Source organism: Arachis stenosperma, chromosome 1 (genome assembly GCF_014773155.1).
Source record: "Arachis stenosperma cultivar V10309 chromosome 1, arast.V10309.gnm1.PFL2, whole genome shotgun sequence".
In the NCBI taxonomy this organism is placed as follows: Eukaryota; Viridiplantae; Streptophyta; class Magnoliopsida; order Fabales; family Fabaceae; genus Arachis; species Arachis stenosperma.
In genome coordinates, this window is record NC_080377.1 from 114,623,007 (window position 1) to 114,632,643 (window position 9,637).

Consider the following 9,637-nt stretch of genomic DNA (forward strand, 5'->3'; position numbering starts at 1 on the left):
CATGATGAACCTTGCATGACAATTCTTAGTACTGACCATCTTTCTTTTACTCTTAATGCCACAAAGAGCTCTAAGTTGACCATTCGTCTCCAGTAGCCCATATTCAAGTGGGATTAGAAAGCTATGGGATATGAATTTTACCAACTTGAATGTTGTGAAGGATGATGGCAACTTAGGGGGAGGTATTTTCAATGAAATTGCAAGCTCCACTCCCTTGTGCTCTTCTCTGATAATTACCACCTCTTTGCAAGCTTCTTTAATTTCAACCTCTTCCTCTTGGTAGCTTTCTTCCAATTCAATCTCCTCTTCATTGCTTTCCAAGGGCATGGGAGGTTGTGCTTCTTCTTCTTGAATCTCCATCTCTTGATCAACCTCTTCCAAGTCTTCAACTGTGATATGCCTTCGAGGTTGTACACCCTCCTTAACATCAATTGCAACCGTCTTGGAAGGAGGTTCTATGACTGGACTTTCCCATGGAGGTTCTGCATCTCCTAAGTCTTCAACCACTTTTTCCTCTTTAATAATTACTGCTTTGTCCAGTAGTTTTAATATAAAATCGTACTCATCCTTGATGATTTGCTTTCCATGACAACTCCTTTCAATTGTTCTTTTATCTTCAAGGGTATTTACTACCTTCACCTTTAGGGCCTCCTCTAGCTCCTTATGAAGTATGGATTCGCGAAGATGATCCCTTCTCTCTTGTTCCATGTCAATAGCATCATTGGGATCATGTTGCTCTTGGATTGATGGATGTGGGTGCTCTTCCATGGATGGTGGTGATGGGATAGAGAGATCATTCTGTGGTTGAAAAGGAAGTGCACTAGAGCTTGAGGGTTGATTGTTGAAGGTATTTGGTGGTCTAATTTGGGCGACGAGAGCTTGTATAGTAGAGTTTAGATCGGAAAGTGCTTTCTCCATGGAGGTTTGGGGTGGATCTATGTATGGTTCATTTGGTTCATAAGGTGGTTGGTATGGTGGATGTGGGTTAGGGTCATATGGAGGTGAATGGTGGAAAGGGGTTTGTGAGTGTGGTGGGTTGAGGTTGTGTTGAAAGGATGATCTCTGAGCATGGGGTGGGGCTTGTTGGTAGCTACAAGGTGGTCCACCATATCTATCAGCTTGGGATGCATTGTAGCCTGGTCTTTGTCCATGATATCTAGGATGGTGTTGTTGCATAAAGGGTTGATTAGATCCTCTTGGCTCCATCCATCCTTGATTGGTCTGACCTTGATGCATATTCCTGCTGTGGTTTCTATCTCCTTCAACAAAATTAGAACCAAACTCAAAGCGAGAGGGGTGAGAATTCATAGTAGTTAGAGAAAATAAAAACAAAAATTAATAAAAAGAAAATATTTTGAAAAACATATAATTTTTGAAAAAGATAGGAAGAAATTTTAAATTTTTTAAAAATATTTACAATAACCAATAATAAGGCACACGTTTGCAATTCCCCGGCAACGGCGCCATTTTGACGTTTGGATTTTTGCCAGTAAAGAATTTCATTAAAACAGTTGCATTGTAGATATAGTCTCTAAACCGACAAAAATCACTTCGTACAAACATTTTGGTTGTCACAAGTAACAAACCCCTTTAAAAATTGTTAACCGAGTATTTAAACCTCGGGTCGTCTTCTCAAGGAATTGCAGGGAAGTATGTTCTTATTATTGGTTATGAAAAAATGTGTTTGGGGTTTTTGGATCAAGGTAAAAGGTTAGTAGGGCAGTATGTTGCACAAAAAAAATAAGAAAAATAAATAAATAACTATAAACTAAACTCTTGGCAAGGTATGGGAACTGGAGATCCTATCCTAGTTATCCTTATCAATTATGAAGAGAATTGGATTCTTTTCCCACCTTGTTAACCTCTAACTATGAAGGTAAGTTAAGTGGATGAATTTCAATTTTCAATCAACAATGAGTTTGATAACTCTAGAGTCACCAATTATTTAACCAAAGCCAAAAGGAAAGAAAATTGAAACTGCTGGAATAAAAATGCCTTCAGATGGGAAGCAATAATCATGTAATTAAAAGAAAGCAATAATAACTGAAATATCTCAAATAATATTAATTCAAAGAAAATCATAACATGAAAGAGTTCATAAATTTAATTGGAAAAATAAATAAAAATAAAGAACCTGGGATTGAGAGTTACTCCTAAAACTAAGAGAAATCCTAAAAACTAAAAGAGAGAGGAGAGAACCCCTCTCAAAACTAATCTAAATCATGAGAAGTGAATTATGAGTGAATGATAATGAATAGATGCATTCTCCCACTTTATAGCCTCTAATCTGTGTTCTCTGGGCCGAAAATTGGGTCAGAAACAGCCCAGAATTCGTTGGTTGCGAATTCGAATTCGCTGATTTTCGTCACTTGCGACGTGGCCGCATGGGGCACGCGGTCGCGTCGCCTAGCATCAGAGCCACTATTACATATTAGATATCAAATCGAAACCCCGGACGTTAGCTTTCCAACGCAACTAGAACCGCGTCGTTTGGACCTCTGTAGCTAAAGTTATAGCCGTTTGAGTGCAGAGAGGTCAGGCTGGACAGCTTAGCAATTTCTCCAACTTCTTGCATTCCTTCCTCTTTTGCATGCTTTCTTCTCATCCTCTGAGCCATTCATGCCCTATAATCTCTGAAAACACTTAACACACATATCAAGGCATCTAATGGTAATAAAATAGGATTAATAATAAGCAAATATAAGATCAAAGAAGCATGTTTTCAATCAAAACACATAATTAGGAAGGAAATATAAAACCATGCAAATAGTATGAATAAGTGGGTAAAGAGTTAATAAAAACCACTCAATTGAGTACAAGATAAACCATAAAATAGTGGTTTATCATGGGGATCCTGTGGTGTCCACATATCCTAAGGTGTCAAGGATTTATCATCCATGCTCAAATCAGGCATGTAAACGCCCTTAGTGTGCAATCCTGGCATTTAACGCCAGATTGCTGCTTGTTTCTGGCATTTAACGTCAGATTGTAGCCTATTTCTAGCGTTTAACGCCAGATTGTAGCCTATTTCTGGCATTTAACGCCATTCTGGTGCTTCTTTCTGGCGTTTAACGCCCAGAATGGTGCTAGACTGGGCATTAAACGCCCATTCTGCTACCCTTACTGGTGTTTAAACGCCAGTAAGTTTCTCCTCTAGGGTGTGCTATTTTTAATTCTATTTTTTATTTTTCTTTAATTTTTTTAGTTGTTTTTGTGACTCCACATGATCATCAACCTAAAAAAAATAAGAAATAACATAGATAAATAAAATTGGGTTGCCTCCCAATAAGCGCTTTTTAATGTCAATAGCTTGACAGTGGGCTCTCATGGAGCCTCACAGATATTCAGAGCATTGTTGGGACCTCCCAACACCAAACTTAGAGTTTGGATGTGAGGGTTCAACACCAAACTTAGAGTTTGGTTGTGGCCTCCCAACACCAAACTTAGAGTTTGACTGTGGGGGCTTTGTTTGACTCTGTATTGAGAGAAGCTTTTCATGCTTCCTCTCCATGGTTGCAGAGGGAGATCCTTGAGTCTTAAAAACAAGGTAATCCTCATTCAATTGAAGGACCAACTCTCCTCTGTCCACATCAATCATAGCTTTTGTTGTGGCTAGGAAGAGTCTTCCAAGGATGATGGATTCATCCTCATCCTTCCTAGTGTCTAGGATTATGAAATCAGCAGGGATGTAAAGGCCTTTGACCTTTACAAGCACGTCCTCTACCTGTCCATAAGCCATTTTTATGGATTTGTCTGCCATCTCTAATGAGAATTTGGCAGCCTGTACCTCAAAGATTCCCAATTTCTCAATTACAGATAGTGGCATTAAGTTTATGCCTAACCCCAGGTCACACAGAGCCTTCTCAAAGGTCATGGTGCCTATGGTACATGAAATTAAGAATTTACCAGGATCCTATTTCTTTTGAGGTAATGTCTGCCTAACCAAGTCATTCAGTTCAATGGTGATCAAGGGGGGTTCATCCACCCAAGTCTCATTACCAAATAACTTGGCATTCAGCTTCATGATTGCTCCAAGGTACTTAGCAACATGCTCTTCAGTAATATCTTCATCCTCGTCAGAGGATAAATAGTCATCAGAAAATAGTCATCATATATAGACAAAGGCATAATACTCACGCACGCTCCTAAATCACACATGCAATCAGAAAATATTACACATCCAATTGTACAGTTAACCATGCATGGACCTGGGTCACTACATTTTTCAGGTATACCCCCCATTAAAGCAGATATGGAACTACCTAAAGGAATAGTTTCTAATTCATTGATATTATCCTTATGCATGCACAAATCCTTTAGAAACTTTGCATATTTAGGACTTGCTGAATAACATCAAAAAGGGGAACAGTTACCTCAACCTTTTTGAAGATTTCTACCATTTTAGGATCGAATTCCATCTGCATTCTGGGCTTCCTTGCCAGGTGTGGAAATGGAATAGGGATGCGTCTCTGGTAGCTTCAGCTGTCTTAGATTAGCTATTCTCTGGTTAAGTTTCTTCTTCCCCAACCATGTCTTGTACTTCATCTTCCTCTTCGACATCCTCCACTTTAACCATGTCCTCAATTGGGGCGTGTTCTTGTGGGCTTGGCTTGTCCTGATTCCTCTCTTGCAGTGTAGTTTTGGACCTCAAAATAATGGCATTGATTCCTCCTTTGGGTTTGGGTAAGGGTTGAGAAAGAAGTGTATTTGAGCTGGTTGGCTGATTGTTGGAGGCATTCATTGATCCAATCAGTGAGATGAGAGCTTGTAAAGTAGAATTCAGACCGTTTAAGGTAGAATTAAGGTTGTTCTCCATGGTCTTCTATCTTTGATCAATAGAGTGTAGCAACTCGTCATTAGAAGAGGAAGGGGGGTAAGTGATGAGCGGATAATTTGTACGCTTTTTGGCATTGTTTTTAGTATGTTTTTAGTACATTCGGTTTAGTTTTTAGTATATTTTTATTAGTTTTTAGTTAAAACTCACTTTTCTGGACTTTACTATGAGTTTGTGTGTTTTTCTGTGATTTCAGGTATTTTCTGGCTGAAATTGAGGGACCTGAGCAAAAATCTGATTCAGAGACTGAAAAGGACTGCAGATGCTGTTGGATTCTGACCTCCCTGCTCTCGAAGTGGATTTTCTGGAGCTACAGAAGCCCAATTGGCGCGCTCTCAACGGCGTTGGAAAGTAGACATCCTGGGCTTTCCAGCAATATATGATAGTCCATACTTTGCCCAAGATTTGATGGCCCAAACCGGCGTTCAAAGTCACCTTCAGATTTCCCAGCGTTAAACGCCGGAACTGGCACCAAAATGGGAGTTAAACGCCCAAACTGGCATAAAAACTGGCGTTTAACTCCAAGAAGAGTCTCTACACGAAAATGCTTCATTGCTCAGCCCAAGCACACACCAAGTGGGCCCGGAAGTGGATTTTTATGTCATTTACTCATCTTTGTAACCCTTAGGCTACTAGTTTTCTATAAGTAGGACCTTTTACTATTGTATTTGAATCTTCGGATCTTTGGAATCTTTTGTTCTTTAGATCTTTTGATCACTTTGGGAGGCTGGCCATTCGGCCATGCCTAGACCTTGTTCTTATGTATTTTCAACGGTGGAGTTTCTACACACCATAGATTAAGGTGTGGAGCTCTGCTGTACCTCGAGTATTAATGCAATTACTATTGTTCTTCTATTCAATTCCGCTTGTTCTTTGTCCAAGATATCACTTGTTCTTCAACTTGATGAATGTGATGATCCGTGACACTCATCATCATTCTCACCTATGAACGTGTGACTGACAACCACCTCCGTTCTACCTTAGATTGGGTGAATATCTCTTGGATTCCTGATACACGATGCATGGTTGATCGCCTGACAACCGAGCGCTCGCCTGACAAACGAGCCAGCCATTCCGTGAGATCAGAGTCTTCGTGGTATAGGCAAGAACTGATGGCGGCATTCAAGAGAATCCGGAAGGTCTAACCTTGTCTGTGGTATTCTGAGTAGGATTCAATGATTGAATGACTGTGACGTGCTTCAAACTCCTGAAGGCGGGGCGTTAGTGACAGACGCAAAAGAATCACTGGATTCTATTCCGGCCTGATTGAGAACCGACAGATGGATAGCCGTGTCGTGACAGGGTGCGTTGAACATTTCCACTGAGAGGATGGGAGGTAGCCACTGACAACGGTGAAACCCTTGCATAAGCTTGCCATGGAAAGGAGTAAGAAGGATTGGATGAAGACAGTAGGAAAGCAGAGAGACGGAAGGGACCAAGCATCTCCATTCGCTTATCTGAAATTCCTACCAATGAATTACATAAGTATCTCTATCTTTATCCTTATGTTTTATTCGTATATCACTATACCCATTTGAGTCTGCCTGACTAAGATTTACAAGGTGACCATAGCTTGCTTCATACCAACAATCTCCGTGGGATCGACCCTTACTCGCGTAAGGTTTATTACTTGGACGACCCAGTGCACTTGCTGGTTAGCTGTGCGGAGTTGCAAAAGTGTGATTGCAATTTCGTGCACCAAGTTTTTGGCGCCGTTGTCGGGGATTGTTCGAGTATGGACAACTGACGATTCATCTTGTTGCTTAGATTAGGTATTTTTCTTCAGAGTTCTTAAGAATGAATTCTAGTGTTTCAAGGTGATGTTCTTATCATCACCAAAGCTGATTGATCTTCATCAATTTAGCTCTTGAATGCAATGTTCTGCTGAAGCTTGGCTAGCCATGTCTAATTCCTTTAGACTGAAGCTTTAGACTAACATTGCATGATTCCTGGAATTCTCATTAAGAATTTTGATATCTTTATTTTCTTTTTCCACTTAATTTTCGAAAAAATCCAAAAAATTTCAAAATCATAAAAACCAAAAATATTTTATGTTTCTTGTTTGAGTCTAGTGTCTAATTTTAAGTTTGGTGTCTTGCATGCATTGTTTATTTGATCTTGGTTCTATTTTCAAGTCAATAGTACAGGGAACTGAAGATTCAGAACATGCAACAGAGGAATTATACAGAAAAAGCTGGGCGTTCAAAACGCCCAGTGAAGAAGGACAGACTGGCGTTTAAACGCCAGCCAGGGTGCCTGGTTGGGCGTTTAACGCCCAAAAAGGTAGTGCATTGGGCGTTAAACACCAGAATGTGCACCATTCTGGGCGTTTAACGCCAGGATGGCACAAGGGGGAGAATTTTGTTTTCAAATCAATTTTTTTTCAAGTTTTCAAAGTTTTTCAAAATCAAATCTTTTTCAATTCATATCTTTTCAATCAAATGTTTTCAAAATCAATTTCTTTCCTTTTTCAAAGTTACTTGCTAACAATTAATGATTTGATTGAACATTTCAAGTATGTTGCCTTTTCTGTTGAGAAAGGTTTAATGTGTGAATCATATCTTTTCTTGTTAGGCAAGTCATTAATTTTTAAAATCAAATCTTTTTAAAATTGTTTTTCAATCATATCTTTTTAAAACCATAACTTTTCAATCAAATCTTTTTAATCACATCTCTTTCAAAGAAGTTTTCAATCATATATTTTTAAACTCTAATTTCAAAATCTTTTTCAAAAATCACTTGATTTCTTTCCCACTTTTAGTTTTCGAAAATTATCAATCAATTTTTCAAAATGTTTTTAAAAATTTTTTAATTAATTTTTGAAAATTTCTTCCTCTCTTCTCACATCCTTCTATTTATGGAGTACCACTCCTCCTCAATGCACAATTCGAACTCTATCTCACTAAGTTCGAAATTCTTCTACCTCTTTCTTCTATTATTCTGTTCCTCTGACACCTCAAGGAATCTCTATACTGTGACATAGAGGATTCCATATTTTCTTGTTCTCTTCTCTTTCATATGAGCAGGAACAAAGACAAAGGCATTCTTGTTGAAGCTGATCCTGAACCTGAAAGGACCTTGAAGCGAAAGCTAAGAGAAGCTAAGGCACAACTCTCTGTAGAGGACCTAACAGAAATCTTCAAAGAAGAAGAAGACATGGCAGCCGAAAACAACAACAATGCCAACAATGCAAGGAAGGTGCTGGGTGACTTTACTGCACCTACTCCCGACTTCTATGGGAGAAGCATCTCTATCCCTGCCATTGGAGCAAACAACTTTGAGCTTAAGCCTCAATTAGTTTCTCTAATGCAACAGAATTGCAAGTTCCATGGACTTCCATTGGAAGATCCTCATCAGTTCTTAGCTGAATTCTTGCAAATCTGTGACACTGTCAAGACTAATGGGGTTGACCCTGAAGTCTACAGACTTATGCTATTCCCTTTTGCTGTAAGAGACAGAGCTAGGACATGGTTGGACTCACAACCTAAAGAAAGCCTGGACTCATGGGAAAAGCTAGTCAATGCTTTCTTGGCAAAGTTCTTTCCACCTCAAAAATTGAGTAAGCTTAGAGTGGAAGTCCAAACCTTCAGACAGAAGGATGGAGAATCCCTCTATGAAGCTTGGGAAAGATACAAACAACTGATCAGAAAATGTCCTTCTGACATGCTTTCTGAATGGAGCATCATAGGTATTTTCTATGATGGTCTCTCTGAACTGTCCAAGATGTCTTTGGATAGCTCTGCTGGAGGATCTCTTCATCTGAAGAAGACGCCTGCAGAAGCTCAAGAACTAATTGAAATGGTTGCAAATAACCAATTCATGTACACTTCTGAAAGGAATCCTGTGAACAATGGGACTAATCAGAAGAAAGGAGTTCTTGAGATTGATACTCTGAATGCCATTCTGGCTCAGAACAAGATATTGACTCAACAAGTCAATTTGACTTCTCAAAGTCTGTCTGGAATGCAAAATGCACCAAGCAGTACTAAGGATGCTTCATCTGAAGAAGAAGCTTATGATCCTGAGAACCCTTCAATGGAAGAGGTGAATTACCTAGGAGAACACTATGGAAACACCTATAATTCTTCATGGAGAAATCATCCAAATTTCTCATGGAAGGATCAACAGAGACCTCAACAAGGTTTCAACAACAATAATGGTGGAAGAAACAGGTTTAGCAATGGCAAGCCTTTTCCATCATCTTCTCAGCAACAGACAGAGAATTCTAAGAAGAACCCCTCTGACTTAGCAACTATGGTCTCTGATCTAATCAAAACCACTCAAAGTTTCATGACTGAAACAAGGTCCTCCATTAGAAACTTGGAGGCACAAGTGGGACAGCTGAGCAAGAAAATTACTGAACTCCCTCCTAGTACTCTCCCAAGCAATACAGAAGAAAATCCAAAAGGAGAGTCCAAGGCCATCAACATGACCAAATTTGGAGAGGAAGGAGAGGAAGTGAACGCCACTGAGGAAGACCTCAATGGGCGTGCACTAGCCTCCACTGAGTTCCCCAATGAGAAACCATGGGAATCTGAGGCTCAAAATGAGACCATGGAGATTCCATTGGACTTACTTCTGCCTTTCATGAGCTCTGATGAGTATTCTTCCTCTGAAGAGGATGAGTTTGTCACTGAAGAGCAAGTTGCTAAAAACCTTGGAGCAATCATGAAGCTAAATGACAAGTTATTTGGAAATGAGACTTGGGAGGATGAACCCCCTTTGCTCACCAAAGGATTGGATGACTTGTCTAGGCAGAAATTACCTCAAAAGAGGCAGGACCCTGGGAAGTTCTCCATACCT

General features: G+C 39.6%; 1 non-coding gene across 1 annotated transcript; it reads right to left on the reverse strand.

Annotated features, from left to right (window-relative positions):
- Positions 1 to 8,395: 8,395 nt before the first annotated feature.
- LOC130950496 (small nucleolar RNA R71) lies at positions 8,396 to 8,503 on the reverse strand. The gene has a single exon (XR_009073611.1). It is a non-coding gene; the product is annotated as a small nucleolar RNA R71 (small nucleolar RNA).
- Between the last annotated feature and the right edge of the window lie 1,134 nt (positions 8,504 to 9,637).